A 17,385-nucleotide genomic window follows, 5' to 3' on the forward strand; every position below is an offset into this window, starting at 1 on the left:
TAAGGATGTGATATTAGGGAGAAAAGATTAGCGTATCTCAATGGTGGGAAATGTTGCTATTAAAGCTGAAGGATGATGTAGGAAATGGGCTAGCTGTGCTGCGGCAGTGCAGCTACTGTCAGGCATGGATGTTATCCTTTATTCCGGTACTAAAAGATTGTTGTCACATTTCTCAATATATCATAGATTAATTTATCAGAGAAAACAGTCAAATAAGGAGTCTCAGCAATGTAATGAAAAGGAATAGGATTTTACATTTTCTGAGACTTAGCGGTTCATAAATACGTCCTCATATTTTTATTGCAGCTATTGTTTCTTTTTTCTTTTGCATAACAATATGTATAAAGACCATGTAGAAACCATTTTGATTTGCTTTGTAAGCAAGTGTTAATTGAATCGGTAGCAAGCTAAGGTTTAAATGTCAATGTAGACCATGTTTTGTAGTCAAGTTTCATCTTAAAAGAGTCCCTATAATTCCCCCCCTCGCATCTCCCTCTCCGGAATCCACGGAGGAGGTTGACAGAATGTACAAGCCTCTTCAGCCTGGGCTGGGGGGAACGAGGCACGAGGAGGCGTTGCGGTTGAGTGGCAGAAATGACGATCCTGGGGGTTCAGGCAAGAAAATGACAACAAACTAAAAAAATTCTACACCTCGGAAGGCACGAGCTTCTACTTCATCTTCAGATTTTGTGAAATACAGTTCAAAAAGTCATTGGCAAATCCACTGAATTGCGTTGGGGAAAAATTGTATTCTCCAACGGAAATTATATCGTTTCTATGATTATTTCTAGAATTACTGAGTGTATATGAATACAGGAATGCATATTTATAATGTGCACAGATATACTGAACTTGATCACCATCCTAGCATCTACAAAGGTATTTTCACTTAAAATATGAATGTAATTCTTCAGAAATATATTTTATTTGCTCTCATTTTTATGTCTTACTATATATTGATCACATAGTTTTGAAATTTAGTCAAATACATCCATACAAATATTGTTTATAGTTTAACTCCTTGCAAAACTGATAGTTTTTAGGCTTGGAAATTTACTAAAATGCCCATAATAATGGTGTTTCTAAGTGGTCTTGGCAAATAAACTGCTGTATTTATGAAGAGAGAATGACTCTTCTGCCGTGGTAACTTCTGCTTTAGTTTCACTAAAGGTGTCAGTTTGATTTAAAACAAAGTATTCTGAAAGTTTAAATATTATTCTATAACTTGGATGTTTTCCTTAGCCTACAAAACATAAGTTAATTGACTGTCTTAAAACTTGTATCATTTCTTTCTGGGCCAATTTGTTAAGCTTTGTAACCTGAGTGTATTACTGAGGTTCTCTGTGAAAATCAATATTTATATTGCATTTTTATTATTTGTATCAGTATGTGTAGCAAAGAAACTACTACAGATCTTAAACTGAAGTACCTCCGCTATGGTCCAGGACGTATGATCTTGGCGTGTTTGACAGATGGATGCCTAGTGAAATATTCCATATGTTTGTATTGATTTTTTTTTTCCTGTATATATAAGGGTATTTATAATCTTGTATTAACAGAATCATCATGAGAAATGCTTATTTCCTTCTTTAGAAGCCTGCTCAGCTATTTTTATATAAAATGTTGGTCTTCACCTTCATTTTTTTGTGAAAAGTTGTGCCATAGATATTTTAACTTACCCCCAGACAGTTTCCAGAATTTGCTTTGACTTGTCTGTAGCTAATTATTTTTTCCTCAAATCGTCCTACATTGTTTTCTCCTCCAAACGCGTCTCAAGGTTCTTCGCTTTCTTAATTTTATTTTTTTTTTTTTAAGTTTTGGAAGATACCTTCATATGCATGCTTTGGTAGATGAAGTTTTTCCTCTGTAGTTTATTGTTTATAGTTTAGCAAAACCTTTCATTGAAAAAACAAAATGGAAGTAATGCTTGTACAAATGTACCTAGAACGGCCCAAACGGTCAGAGTAAAGGGCTATTTAGCATTGGTAAATTTGTCTACTAGACTCAAGGATATTTTTCTACGTCTGTCGAGTTTGGGACTATGGAAAAATGAAATAAAGGTTAACTAACTCCTTTTCCTATATGAAGTTCTCCGTTTCTGTATTTATTATTGTCTTGTAAAAGCTCAGTCCTGTCGAAAGCATCAGGAATGGCGCTGACCTCGGGGCTCGGTGGCAGCGCAGGCGCGTTCCCCTTCTGCTCCCCCTTGGCTGTAGCACTAGGCAGTAGGGATTTCTGAAATAACACTGTTTTCCCGTTCTCTGGGCGGAATTGAAGAGGCGGCGATGTTCATGGCAGCGATGTGCAGCTGAACACAGGCGGGGACTGGCAGCGAGCGGCCGCTTCCTCCCGCTGCGCCGCCGTCACTGGGCCTCAAAAAGAAAATGCTTCAGCTTTGCCGCGGTACGGTTCTCAGCAGCTCACACGGGCTTCTGCGTTTATAGAAACAAAACAGAAATCGGGGGAACAACATAACTTCTAGCGGAGTTTTGCAGCAACCTGTAAGAGAGACCCTGTATTGACTTCAGCCGTTCCGGGTAATGAGATTTTGTGTGTTTGGAGCGGAGCCGGGCCCTGCCGGGGGTGCCCGTCGATCGGGGTGCCCGTCGGTCAGGGATCTCGGGCGGGGGGGGGGGGGGGGGGGGAACAGAGGTGGGAAGAGATCCGCTCTGTATTGGGTGGAGTGAGGAACATCTTCAATGGATTCGTTATTACTTTATAGAGAGGGTTTCCAGAATTCCGTACAGAACTTGCAACCCTCTGTCCTGGGAACGCTTCTGAAATGTTCTCCCTTTCCATAACGTGAATTGATGTCTAATGAAATCAATTAACATACAACAGTAACGACAGCTCAGACTCCTTCAGGTGAACCATTAACGCTTAAGTGTTTTGTGTTGTGGGGGTTTTTTAAGTTATTTTAAAGATAAATGTGAGCTCTCTATGTTGCTGTTAATCATGATGTCGTTTCTTAGCACTTAGTACCTTGAAAATCTCCAGAGCGAAGTACTGTGGCCCCTGACCGCAGCGGGCAATCCGAGCCGTCGGTCTGACGCGCTGGTGGAAACCTGGCAAAAATGGTTAGTGCCCACTGCCGCTTGCTTGTTGAGCAAACGTAGGGGACGAAAATACCACCACAGCTGTCCTGAAGAGCTTACAGCGGTACCGCGACTACGCCAAAGAATTTTAAGTGATTTCAAGACCAGGACTAGCCCCAGAAAACCAGCGGCAAGCAGCCCCATGTGAAGCGGCTTCGGCGCTGGGTGCTGCGCGCTCAGGCCCGGCTCCTGAGACGAGGCCGCATAAGCCAGGCTTAGCCTAATCCCCGCTTTATTCCAGGCTGCTCTGATTCCCAGATGCTGCCAGAGGGCAGTGTAGCCACATCCATACGGATCGTCTGGGCTCACAGGCGCTCACCTGGCTCTTTTTGCTTGAACTGCGATACGTATAAACCTACTACTAATAAAATTCGTGCTCTGAAGTCAACCGAATTCATCCAAAACTTGGAGCTAAGACCACATCCAACTTCTGAAGTGATGGCTGCAGAGAAGGAGGTTAAAAAACAGAGAGAGAGAAGCAGATGAATGACGTAAATCTGCCTGGCACTAAAGTTTTAGCCACGAATTTATCGGTGAGGCTGAGCTTGGGGGGTTTTGGGGGACAGCAGCCCCGAGCGGGGCGGGCGGCTGGGGCTGCGTTGCCACCTGGTGGCGGGAAACCCCAGCAACTGGGGAAAAACCGCCTGAAACCGTCCCCACGCTTCGTATTTCAGACCGAGCAGCTATTTTAATCTAAATGAAAAATAAATGTAATATTAAAATAAGGAATCAGGCATTTAGTACTGAGGAGACTGAGACCAGACAATGTGCAGCCTTAGCTCTGCCCTTCGAGTTATGAAAATTACAGTAACGTGTGTGGCGGGATAAAGACAGCAAGGTTTGATACGGAGTTCTGCATCCTTAGTAATACTTTCTGATTTGACTTGGATCTTAAGCTTTGCTATGATCCTCTGCAGAAGCCGAACCAGCGCATTAACGTAACCAGGTCAGCGTAAGCTTGTTTGGTTTTTTGTTAATTCAGCGCTGTGCAGAAGTAATAACTAATTAGGATTTTCAGGACGATATCTAAAGAGACCCGACACCAGTATTTTTGCGAAGCCAATGAAGACCGAGCAAGCACGTATCAGGTACGCAGAATTCCCTGGATCTGTTCAAACCTGAAGGAAACTCTTCCCAGAAATTGAAGTGAAGCACCCAGGGACTTGCAGCCCGGCCCGGAGCCTGCCAGCCGTTGGTATTCTCTCCTGTCTGAGCATCGTGCTGCTACAAGAAATGCCTGGAAAAGAAATGCTGTCAAAAAAGAAGATATAATACTGTCTGCAGCCACCTGAGGAGTCCTGCTGAGCTGTATAAAGGTCTGAAAAACTTCCATGACTGTTGGCTTCGACCAGAGGGAGGTTTTTTCACCGGGAAGAGGCTGGTGCCTGGGACTGGGGAGTTGCTCTGGAAGAAGGCAATGCTCTGACCCTCTGGCCGGGATGCCGAATACGGCTCAGGAGCAGCAAAACGCCTCCCCGCACCCTCTCCTCGTGCCTGGTGTGAGGGCAGGGCGGCTGGACCAGGCTTCGCTCTGCACCACCCCTGCTCTGCCCCGAGGGGCTGGAAGCATCCGCTGGGGGCACGTTCTGCCGTAGCCGCCTCCGCAAGGAGGTGGGTTTGGGGGGACCAAAGCCGCCCCGCGAGACGAGGTGACGTGCGGGAAGAGGGGCGGCTGCTGCCTCCCCGGGCTCCTGCTGCAGCTGGTGAGGGGGAATGGTAAGGGAAGGAAAAAGAGACAGAGAAAAAAAGGTGTTTTCTGGGTATTTACTCGCAGTTGCTTGTGTTATTTTAGTGGGGAGGAAAGGAGAGGCTCTGTTTTCCTGCCAGGGACATTTGAAAATTTTCAGACTTTATCTACTATTTTATCTGTTTTTTTGGTTATTTTTCACTGGAAATCTGGGATAATCTTGGACTGTGTAAAATTTTTCGCTAAAAAAAAGCTTGTCTGACATTATTTGAAAGAAAAACTCTCACTAGCTCCTATCTTCCCGCATCGGTCTCCTCCTCTTTTCTGTTTAATGTGGATTTTCTGTTAATGGTCTGTTGGCTCTTTCTTCAGAAGGGCGTTGGGCACAGCTGACCCCACGCTGCGGTGACGGGGGAGAGGAAGGGATCACGTACGGACGCTTGCTTGAACCAGCCCTGCCTTTTGGTCTGGAAGGCCTTAAAAACAAGGCTGCAGAGTGATTATTTGGGCGTGAGGCCAGCTGGATCATCTGCCCGCTCCCGAGGGACCCAGCCCTGCGGGCTGAATGGAGGAGCTGTGTCTGAAGCCCCGTCCCAGGCAACAGCATCGCTCGTTTTCTGGAGGGACGCGCTGGATTTCAGCTGTCGTGTCTGTGCGAGTCACACATAAGGTGATCTTTCTCCCATATCGCTTAATTACCCAGCAAACCCCTCCGCCACGCTATATACATCACGCAGAGAGCATGCGTTTGCTCTTTGCTCGGCGGCTCTGTGTTGTCATGCCTTGGTCCCTGCAGCAGCCAGGCTTTGCGTCCCCCGCCGTCCCGCGCCAGCTGGAGAGGTTTCTCAGCTCTGCGGAGGCCGGGAACAATGCGAGGGCAGCGCTACCCTGGCCCCTCGAAACCAGGAGCAGAGCTCCCTGCAGCAGGGGCGGGCGGTAGCGCCGCTGCCTCTCCTGTGCCAGGGCTGAGCCCCTCCGCCAGCCGGGGCCGGAGCCGGGAGGGTGTGCAGAGCCCGGGAGGGGAGGTGGGGAAGGGGAGCTTGGGGGGCACCCTCCCAAAACAGCTGCTTAATTTCAAATCGGAGGACGTTGTCTTTTCTCCTTAAGCTAGGTTTGCTTCCCAGTAGCTGAAGCCCTAGTTGAAAACTTGCGTGCTGGTTTGAGGCTTACAAACGGGGGCAGCTGGTGGCAGCTGTGTCTCCCGAGGACTCGTCTCATCTTCCCCGGTGACCGCTCGGTTCAGAAACCCCAGGCCATGGCTGTGTAACGGGCGCTTCCTTCCCCAGGTGATGTAGCAAGTGATGCTGGTGTGAGGCTAACAACGGGCAGGTTCTTCCCCAGGAGCATCTCTCCCCACTCCGGCTGGCGTTGGTTTTCCCGGGAGCCCCGGGTGCCGGTGAGGCACCGGCCCCGTGCCTGGAGCAGCGGCTGCTCCCAGGGCTCCCTCCTGGGGAGCACAGAGCCGGTGAGAGCAAGGCCAGGGGGGAAAACGGTAGCGAAGGCTAAAAGGAAAGGGAATATAGATTGAATGGGGGAAATAAAGGAGAAATGGAACAAAGCGTGAAAGATGAGAAAGCTGGTGAGAGGAGGTGGGGATCGGGGCGGGGGGAGAACAAAAACCCCATGGAAGCACTGGGAACAGAGGGGAATTTAACGTGAATTCAAAAAAGACAACCAGCAAGTACAGCCCCAGCCAAGGCGAACGGAGCCTGCGGCAGGCGAGTGGCAACCGCACCAGGAGGCCGCGTCTGGGGGCGGCCAAGTCCTTGAGATGGCACCTGCTCGCCGCAGAGCGCCGTGCCCCACAGGTACGCCCAACGAAAAGTGCAGGTTAATTTGCCTGCGTTTAATAGTCTGTTAATAATTTCACTCTGTAATAGTTGCAAACCCATTGCAACCAAAATCCCTTAGACCTTATTTCCAATAATAGCAAGTAAATGGCTCACTGTGATCTGAACTATAAACAGATTTTATGAATTCTGCCAGCAATTTAATATTGAATTATTCCTTTATGCCCACATGTCTTTCCTGGATTTCTTAATTCTGCCAAATATTTAGCTCAGCAATCTCTTCTCTCAGCAACCCACACTCTCCTAGCTACATAATCCCATTTTTGGACCTTTATTTAAAATCTCAGCATTTTTACAGAGCTGGCCAAAGCAGCAAAACTGGTCTGAGAGGAATAAAACAAATGAACATGTTCAGCCCTGGTTTGTGGACCGGGTTCTTGGCTCCTCACATGAAACCTGGGCTGCCAAGCAGCAGGGTCGGAGCCCGGCCAAGGCAACGAGAGGGAGCCCCGGCCGCTCCCTGGCCGGCCCAGAGCCATGGCCCAGGCTCCCTTTCACCCTTCGTGGGTGAACCCCCTCCGAGGGTGCCGTCTGCCTCCCCGCTGAGCTCAGGGCCGCGAGAAGAGGATGGATGCATTTTTGCATGCCCTGTGATCACATTGCAGAATATATGGGTTTCATTTATTTAAAACATGAATTTATCTGAAATTTCTTCTTATAAGACCCTGAGTGCTGGGCTGAAAATGTCATTTCTTGCTGCCGTCAGTGGGCTATGAGCTCACTCGACGCCTGCTATGATCTGTTTCCTCAAGAAACAGGTTGAACGCCCATGGCTTAATTTTCAGAGTATGTGTTGCTTAGTTGTCTGAATGACACGTAGAATAAAACAGAGAGAAAATAAGCCTTGTTCAACAATCAGGTAATAAAAAACCCCAACTTTGTGCAAACATTTGTAATGAAGAGCTGTATCACCTTTATATATTATGTTTCAATTATTTTTCCGCCCTTTAAACCAGCTTTCGGCCGAAGAAGCCATCTAAGAGAAGCGACATTCAATCAGTCGCCGTGGCTGCTCGCTGAGGCACCCTGCCGTAGCGGGGAGCAGGAGCGGCCGGGGCCGACGGAGCCGTTCCCCGACGTGCTCCCAGCCGGGACGGGGACGGGGACGGGGACAGCCGGCATTGCCGACTGCTCGCCGCTCCCACGCTGAAGCGATGTGTTGATTCACTCTGTAATTGATTTGGGCAACTCGAGGCAATCGGTTTCCAAGATACCACATCCTTCAGATATTTAAAAAATCATAACTCTGGCAGTATATTATATTTAAATGTCGATGTATAATGTGTGTGTATATATATACCCACACTCATAGGTCTCTACGTGAATTGCACATGTACAGATGGGCAGGGAAGGGTGCGTAGCTGTCGCATCTCGCCCGAAGAGGCTGCCGGCGGCTGGTTCAGTGGGTGGCCCCTCTCTGAGTCACCGCGCAGTCAACATCCCCGCGCGGCCTCAGAGGTTCCCGTTGCCTCTGCTGCCCTGGGTGCCCAGCAGAGCTCCAGTTAACATCCTGACCACGTGCTGCTATTAAAGAGCGATTTCGGATTTTTCTTTGAAATGCAGGGGCAGTGAGCAGTGCCAGCCCAGCGAGGTACAATTTGTTTGCTGTTTCTGCGGTTCCTCACCGTCGCCTCCCCACCTCCGTGCTACCGAGCGGCCGCCACGTTTCACGTAGGGATCGCTGCCTTTCAGCGGTGACGCTTGGCTTCCCTTATAAAGGAAATTTCTAAAGAAGAGAGAGGAAACTCTGCCGTGATCTCCCTCTGGCTTTCCAACAAAAAAATTGTTTAAATATTGGTTAAATTTGTTGACTATTACGAGTCCCTGGAGCTGCACACACATCTTTGAGAGCTCTGTTTTTCAACGCATAAAAAGAAAACTCGTGTAGGTAGAGGAGGAGGGGAAAGCTCTGAGGCAGGCAGGAGGGGAGGGGAGGTGGGATGGGGATGGGGACGCACGAGCCACCCCGTCTCGGACTGGCTCTGCCGGCGCAGCGCGGCGCAGGACCGAGGGGAGGTGCCCAGAAAGGCAGAGTTCCCAAACTCCCTGCTTTGGGCTCCTGGAGCCAAACTTAGGCACTGCAAAGTTTTGCCTTGTTTTGAGGCCAAGACAAGGTGTAAAATATGCTAAGAATGGAGACAAAACAAAGGCTTGGATTTGTGTCCTCACAGGTGTGTGACCATCAGGATTTGGATTTGAATTTAAAGTCGGGATCCAGGATCACCCAAATCCTCCTTTCATCCGCCTCTTGGGCACAGGCAGTGGCAGGAGACCACAGAGGAACCGTAAGGGAACGGAACCAAAACAGCTTGGAACTACAGGTAATAAAGAATAGATTAAACTGATAGCCAACACGTCAGTGCAAGTATGTGATGGAGAAAGATGAGGCTGTAGAGCAGACAGTCCTGTGGGATAGGGTGGCAAACGTGCCAGGTGCCGGAGGCGGACATACAGGTCGTGGGGGAGAAAGGAGGAGTGGCAGGGCATCGGGACCAGAGCACAGCAGCCTCCTTGCTGGGGTATGAGGGGGGCTGATCTCGGTTGATCGAACCAGAGGTAGGGTTGGGGAAGTCACCCGAAGACAAGCGTGCCGCCCGGGACTGCACCAGCTCGGTTTGGCCCGGGTTCAGAAGGAACAGACTCCTCGGTGTGAGCCCCGGTGCGGTATGTGTGCTGCACGCCGCGGTGATGATGCTGCCTGTAGGTGTAGCAGTGGGATGAAGTGACAGTTGATTTTTGGCTCAAGAAGGAAAAAATAAAACCCAACCTTTTTCTTGTTTGGTTATATCCTCACTATAAGCCACATATTGTGGAATTTTCATTGAAGCATTTTAGGACTGTATTACATGTGAAAAATAAAATCTGTGCACAAAATTATAATCTGTATTAAAAGCAATATAGTAACTATAAGCAGAAGTTCAACTACAATCCATTAGAAAATCTCCTGCTCAAGAGGTTTTTAAAGGCTGTTTTCACCCTTATCTAGTAATAACGTTGGGTTACATATCATTTTCCATATCCTAAAAATTTTACAATGATGAGTGTTTCTTCTAAAAGTATTTCTTAGTTCAAGGAAAGAGATCTTGAACGGATTCAACTCAGGCCCTGAAATAATCTGAGTCACTCCGGCTTCCTCTAGCCCAAGATCTGACCCGATAACTTTAATTTACTTTTTTTGGTGACTCCTTCAACTAGTTAGTCACTTAGAATACAACTATGGGCTTATAAATGTGTATTTCTTATTTGGAGTAAAAGAAGAGAATTGTACCCCTAAGGGGCTCTTGCAAGAACCGTCTGGCACCGGTGGAGCCGGCGTTGTGCCGGGCTGCTGGGAAGCGATGCCGAGCATTTCCAGCTCAGCCCCCGGCTGAAGCAGCCCTTTCTCAGCTGCTGTTTCTGAGGGATTTCTGAACGCGCTGCCGCAGGGTTACAGTAACCCACGCGTGCGGCTGGAGCTCCCCGAGGGGTCCGAATCTCTTCGGCAATCTGAAGGACGCCGCAAAAAGGTTTTCGCAGCTCTCTGTGAAATGGATGCCAGCTGAACGATGGACAGTCTGGAGGCAACACAGCCGGTTCTGTAGCACTCGATGTGCTTAATAATTTTCAGCAGACTCAAGAAGAACTTAAAACAGAAATTGAGAAGCGCTGCACTCCTCTGGAGATCAAACAAGGACGATGTTTTCACATAGAGGGTGGGATGAGGGTAAAAACGAAGAAGGGCTTGGGGCTGCGTTAGGGCTGAGGAACCCGCTTGTCGTTTGGGGGGATAAGGACCCCGGTAAAAGCTCAAACCATGAGTTCTTGCTCAAAAACATTTTGAGGGAGGAGGGACTGAGGCCTTTGGGGTGTGTGCCGATAGAAAATAACTCAGTACGTGTGAATATTTCAAAAATGTCGAAAGGAAAATGCATTAGCAGTTGTTTTGGCAGGCGCTTTTCAAAACGAACCACCAACCCGTGCAGATTAATTGCCCGCTTGTGAGGCGAGGGAAGGAGCTGTTTGGCTGTGCTCAGCAGCCAGGGTGTTTTGTAGGTGCGCTCTCCTTTTTTTTCCAACTGTACAGAGTATAATGAAATGTAGGTGTCGCTTTCACATGCCAACAGCATTAAAAAAGCACTCCCAGAGTCTCAAAACAACTTTGGAAGACGCCAGAACCGCAGGGTGAAGTTAAACAAACAAGCAGACAACCAAGAATGACAATTTTCCCTTCCCCTGAGCTTTCCGCAGCGATCGGTGGGTGAAGCAGATCCATCAGTGTGACATGAGGGGCGTCGGAAGGAAATGCTGAGCACTCAATGCGACGTTTTAGGCAAGAAAAATCTTTTATGAAGAGAATATTCATGGCAAAATGTTCTCCCGCATAGAAAAATGATATAACGTGCTTACCCCACTGAAATCCTATCTCACTTTGTAACGGGACTTGGGCGCTGCCGGAGTCTCGTGCTGGTTCTGCGCTCAGAAAAGCATCATCCTTGCTCAAAAAAACGCCGCCTCTCAATATTAAATGGGTATGCAGTTTCATCTGTAGCTGTTAATACAGACAGAAACACCTCTGAGTGAAAACAGCTTCCATCTAGTAAGCTAAATCAGCAACATTAATAGGTGGATGTAAAATGTCTGTAAAAACATAAAATACTTTATGACTGTCTTATAAAAACGCATTAAGCAAGGAGGACTTTGTCATAACAGAAGAAATACGTTACTTCTGTTGCTGCAAGCTTAATAATTATGCTTAATCACCCATTGTTTGGTGATTCAAAATTTAGAAGGGTGTTTTGATTTAGATTTTTAAGAGTGCGCAGAGTTCACGCGCTTTAGAAGAGCATCACTGGAAGACAGCGGTGGCACTCCGAAACACCCAACTGAGCCCCACACCCGAGGCTGCAGAGCTGCTCGCCCCGCCACACGCTGCCTGGAGCCCTCCCTGCCGAGCTCCCCGACGATTTTAGCCTCCATTTAACGAGGCTGACTTCTTTCTTTGAGTTGATTTGAACTTCAGCCCTTTCTCATCTGCCTCTGTTTATGTGCATTTATACCTACTTTAAAATTTTCAAATTAATATTTCAATGTGAATATTTAAAGTATTTTAATTCTGACTATCTCTTTCAACGGTTCCTGTAATTACAAGGTACGTCATTCATTTTAGATTTAAATATGCTTCCTTCCCACACAAACCCAGCATTATTTCTTTTTTCCTTTATATTACCGTTAGCATATTTTAAAAGTGAGTCTTATTATTTTTTTATATTAAGAAATCAGATCCTCCTCTTTTTAAGAGTGTGCCCTGGTGCTTTTTGCTGTCCTTCCAAAGACGGTACTAGATTGTGTTGGTTGCAGGAAAAAATACCAGGGGCTCCTCCTCCTCCTTTTATGAGATAAAGGTTGATGCTCAGAATTACACATTTTAAAAAACCCACAGCGTTTAATAAAAGTAGAACCTCATTTCCCCAGCCAGAAGATACAGGGGTGGTTCTAATCTCTCGGGTATTCAGCACCCATCCATTTGGGTGACGGGGTGGGGGTCAGCGGGGCTACGTTTGTAGCTCAGAAGAGGGAAGGTGCAAAGCCAGCCCCAGAGCCCTTGCCAGGGGTGCAGCACAGAGCCTTGGACGGAGGGGTTTGTCGGTGCAAGTAACGTCCTTACGGATTGCCTACGCTGCTAGAGCAGGAGCAAGCCTGTTGATCAAGCTACCCAAACTTTAACGAGAAACAGCACTGCCTGGTCATTGCTGCAGAATTTCCTTTTGGTGCAGCCTTTGCCTTTTCCCCTTTCCCATGAAGGCTGCCTGGGGAACAGCAGCGTTTCAGCTGCAAGGCTTCAGATCCCGCTCCTCTCTGCTCTACTCTTTAAAGTCTCGCCATATCAGCTGTAGGGTTCAGTTCTAATTTGCTTAAACTCGGTGAAACACCACTAACTGGTGAAATGTTGTAAACTTATACCAGGCTGGAGCTGACCTTTTGCAGCTTCATTAGGGTTTTCAAGGTCCCCCCTGCCAGCATTATTCTTCCTGCTAACAGAAGATTATTTATTGTTTACTCCGTAGCGGTCCGCCGATGTCCTGGTTTGCTGGGTAACAGCCATTCTTTAAAAGTCTGACCTCATTCTATTAGATGCTTCCTCCGTTGAGTGCTCTCATTTCTCACTGAAGCCAATGCACAACATTCACTGAAAACCCTCCCATTAAAGGTGGTGAGAATCTGCCTCTCAGATGGTGTGGACTGTATTTTTCCCTTATCATTAAGAAGTCTGTTCGTCTGTCATTTTTTACGGCTTTCATCTGTTCTGCCATGGCTACTGATGGATGCCTGTGACAGCTCATCATTAAAAGGAGAAGCAGCTCTTTCAGTGTCCAGGTCAACTTGTTGAAAACTCTTCATAATCGCTTGTCCTCATAGATTTATGGCAAATGAGAAAATATTACAGAGAACTGGGAACAGTCGCAAGGAATGTCCTTTCTTAGCATTTGGCTGCCCCGTGAGCACTGTCTTTTATTAAAGCAGTAGAAGAAACAAGATAATGAAATGAACTGCGAAGCATTTTGTGTGGCATTTCCCTGTATGAAAGGTAGGGTTTAAAGATAAATTGCCGTTGTAATTGCGGCAATGTGACTGGGATATAGTTTTGCCCTTGCCGGTGGTGCTGTGTTACAGATGGCACTGACAGGACTGAGCAGTTAACTCTTGCAGAGCAGCAGATGAATTAGAAAGAGAAGTAACGAGCAATTTGGAGAGATGGAAGGCAGAGATTCTGTATTTAGCAGACGGGTGTAATGCCAGCCAAGAGGAACGGGAGTTAGCGGCACGCCGCAGAGCCAAACTTGCACCTTTCCTTAGTCTTCTAAACAAACCAAGGTGTGACTGTCAAGGCTGCCCAGCCTGCCACCCGGCCTCGCACAGAGTCTCAAGTAAGTTCTAGTCACTCACCTGCTCAGCTGCATACAACCCTGTTATTTCTCTAATTGTTGCTATTCTTGTGCGTTTGCTATGTAAAAATGCAGTAAAGCCATTATGCAGGAAAAGAAAAGGAAAGTAGTTGAGATGATTATTCTGTTATCAGTCATGACTAAGATGAAGAGAGATACACTAGCAAGACATTGTTCCTAAAATAGAGATCTTGCAAACAAGAAATGTCAGTCAAATGAGGTTTAAATTAAATTCCTGATAGCAATTACTTACAGAATGATCATGCTCCCGCTGAAATTATTATGAATATTGTCACCATTTTTAATGGAAAAAGAAGCTGGGCTTCAGATGCTGGTTCTGAAACGTACTTCAGCACGTCCTCAGCTTTTACCATGCGCCCATACCCTGCTGAACCCGAAGTCACGGTGCCGCAAAATGCGTACTTGGCTGACGGGTGGCTTTAAGCAAGGCTCTTTGCAGAGGACAGTATGAAAATGAGTTAAGCTGCGAAATGGGCGCTTGCAGGAAGTATTGAATGGCCACAAACAAGTGACCTCACTGGGAGGAGAGCTGATGAAGTGAAGAAATGTGATGTGCGTTCCAAATAAAGAACTGATGAGTCAAGTTGTGCCCCAATTGGAACAGAAGCAAAGTCAAGATGGCTTGAAAATAACCTTGATAATAGTGGAGACGAAATAGCAATCAGCTCCCGTTATGCTGGCCCCCAGAAGCTACGAGAACAGCAGCGGGCTGGGAATGTACGCTGATTTCTCTTCCTCCAGGAGTGGGGATTCTTTAAGTACTACTGCTACAGCAATTATCTGAAGCCCTAAACTAATATTACTGAAGTGGTATTCAGCGACCTACTCTCTATTCCCAGTAATGTAGCTATTACTCATGCAGTCAAGGCCTTTTGTTCCACAATAAGGAGAAAACAATTTCTAAATAGATTATTTTAAATCAGTATCTTTACACTGCAAGACACAAACAACTACCGCTGAATTATTTCTGACAGATACTAAGTCCCTATTTAATCTTCCCAGGTTGAGACATTTTTCTGAGCATGGCTCAGTAGGAAGTTAATTATAATCTTCCAAAATGGGATGAATTTTCACCTGAAATGATTAGGATACTGGTTTGAGGCATGATATGTGGGCTCCTAGCTAAAGTTAGGAACTGGCAACATCTTTGGCTCTGTATCATTTCAGAAGAAACACCCTCTGCTGCACAAAAACTTCCCTAAAGATTGAGATCACGATGACTTTAGATGCAATCAATTCCTTAAGCATTCATCATTGTTGACACATTTACGTATTGGAACATCATGACGGTTTATTCTGTGCTCTGAGGCAAAATGTGAATTCAAGCTGAATTTTTCAGGCTTGGTTTCAGTTTCAAGGATTAAACAGGTTTGAAGAAAAATAATGAAGCAAGTTTTGGAAAATACAGAAGTATGTGAGAGTCGGTTAAAAAAAAAAAAAGCAAGGATCAATTGCTTGTGGTAGATTTGCCATCTGTTGGTGTATTCACACTGCGGTGGTAACTTATTTCAGTATTTAATTACTTTTTCTGACCTGCATTTCGTTCAGCTAACCTTAGGTGTTCATATGAGAAAGATAGTTGCTTAAGTTTTCTTCGGTAACCTTTGGAAAGAGCTGAATTACCAGAGGAATTCTTGTACGAGTACTTAGGATGAGGTTTGATAAAGCTGAGCCTTTGGGTTTTTCACTGTAAGTCATTACGCAGAGGCTGGAGTACATCTGTGGTCCTCTGCTGGGCTTTTCTAAGCACAGACTGCAAAACTGTACGCAAAGCCCGAGTATCCATTGCTCGTGGATGTAAAACACACTCCCTCCTTACTCGATCACTGCTTGTGTATCCAGCCCTCGTGGTCTGTAATTTACTTTGAGTCGCCTGTCATTTCCCAAAGGACTTTGATAGCTAATGACTGCTCATTACTTTCCTTTCTCTTTGTAATTTGTGCATGTTATTGGTAGTTATTTTATATTTACTTCCAAATCACTACTGGAAATGTGTACAGAGAAACCGGAATTTCCCCACCCTTCATTTACGAGTGACTAAACAGCCCAGGAATCTTCAGCCTGGGAAACAGAGGAGAGCACGGTAGGACGGCGGAGGTGGGATATATACTGTGCATAAAGTCACGAACGATGTGGAGAGGGCAACCAATCCCCCTCCCTTACGATGTAAGGCTAGGGAACATCGGATGAAACTAAGTAGTAGGCTCAGAGTGAGGAACCTTTGACATAAGGTGTAGTTGTGGAACTTGTGAGATGTTATGGGTGCTGAAAATTCAGACATTCAAGAAGACTTGGGCAACTTGGTGGAAGAAATAGCCATCAAGACTATTCCGTGCAAGATACCAGCCCTGGCTCATGAATCCTGAATTGCCGGAGGCTGAAAACAAAGTCTGGAGAAGTATTCTGAGCGACTGCTTACCCTGGTTGTATTTTCTGTCTGGCATCTGTTTTCCTGGCCAGTGTTGGAGACAGGGTACTGGATCTTTAATTTGCCTGTACATAGCTTTTCGTTTGCCTGTATAGAACATCTGAGATGTGTCAGTTGGCTGGTTCGCAGCATTCACTCAGTCTTGGGGGAAAAAAATATTGCAGGACATTTGAATTCAAAATGCATCTTGAAATGAAGAACTACTAAAAAGTTTTAAGTGAAAAAAATTTAGATGAGCATCAAAAAATCTAGTGCCTATCTGCAGTTTTCGTTCCCTACTTAATGCAATATGATCAGCAGAGATAAATTCATTGTATTTTCCATATGGCTGAGATCTTTCTTTAGCTCATTTTGGACAAATGTGGCAAAATTTGCGGCTAAGTGTATCCTGTGGTCCTAAAATAGCCCGAGAGAAGAGTGTTGCTTTGATGGTGAGAGTGAAACAGAGAGTATCAAGGATCTTTCTTAAGGTGTTGATCTAGGAGCATCGTCTCAAATTGCCTTCCTTTTTTTTATCCGTAAGTGAGCTTTTAAAAACTTGCTACAAAAGTACGAAAGATGTAGATGGAAAAATATAACCATAAAGCTGAAGCAGGGATTCAGCAAGGGCCTCTTCACTCGCGCTTCATACATTCAGCATAACCATCACTGAGGATAAAAGTGATTCTTGCTGTTTCCTCACGTAAGTGACTTCTCTTGCCTCTGTAGGGTGGGGCAAAGCACACAATAAACTGCTCAACAGCATCAAACCGTTTACAGTGTATTTTATACCACATTTCTGTAAACGCACACACATACCCGAGCTTGGCTCCATTTGCATTTTTTCACTCTCAGTGTATACAGGATGGGATACGGACTCTCACGTTTCTATTTCATATGCAGACTAACACAGTAGTGACTAAAGATTTTGTCACGGTGCTCTTCCATAACTTAATCCAAATACAGACAGATCAGGTCCTCCGCTGGAACGATTCTGGCGCAGGCACAGGCGTACAGCCATACATTTTCAGTGCATCAGGACAGTTCTGTTTCCTTCTCGTATGAGAACAAGTCATGCTAACAGAAGCGTGCTTTGTACCCACGTAAATTCATCCACACAATAGGGAAGAGTTGTACTGCTCTGACTGTGCAAGTGTTGTTAAATCGTATTGTACAAAAGATTAAAGGTGAAATGATGATGAACTTGAATAAACTTGCCCTGAGAAATTAACTCTGTCCCCCCCAAAACCACCTTCACGATCGATACTAGAGTTCATAGTCTGCCTTGAACTGAATCTACAAAACCTAAATTTGTACCTGTTCCCTTTCAGGGGCTTTACCATCCTAGTAAAAACAGAACAAAAACGTCAGTCTCGGCTTGGGCAGTTTCCTCAAACTTTGC

General features: G+C 46.0%; 1 long non-coding RNA gene across 1 annotated transcript; it reads right to left on the bottom strand.

Moving 5' to 3' along the window:
* Positions 1-7,658: 7,658 nt before the first annotated feature.
* LOC148056745 (uncharacterized) lies at positions 7,659-14,159 on the bottom strand. Its single transcript, XR_015702664.1, has 3 exons — positions 13,809-14,159; positions 11,019-11,160; positions 7,659-8,358 (listed from the first exon to the last, which is right to left on the bottom strand). It is a non-coding gene; the product is annotated as an uncharacterized LOC148056745 (long non-coding RNA).
* Between the last annotated feature and the right edge of the window lie 3,226 nt (positions 14,160-17,385).

The sequence above is a fragment of the Nipponia nippon genome, unplaced genomic scaffold (genome assembly GCF_047370975.1).
Source record: "Nipponia nippon isolate SJK-2023a ecotype South Korea unplaced genomic scaffold, ASM4737097v1 scaffold_12, whole genome shotgun sequence".
NCBI lineage: Eukaryota > Metazoa > Chordata > Aves > Pelecaniformes > Threskiornithidae > Nipponia > Nipponia nippon.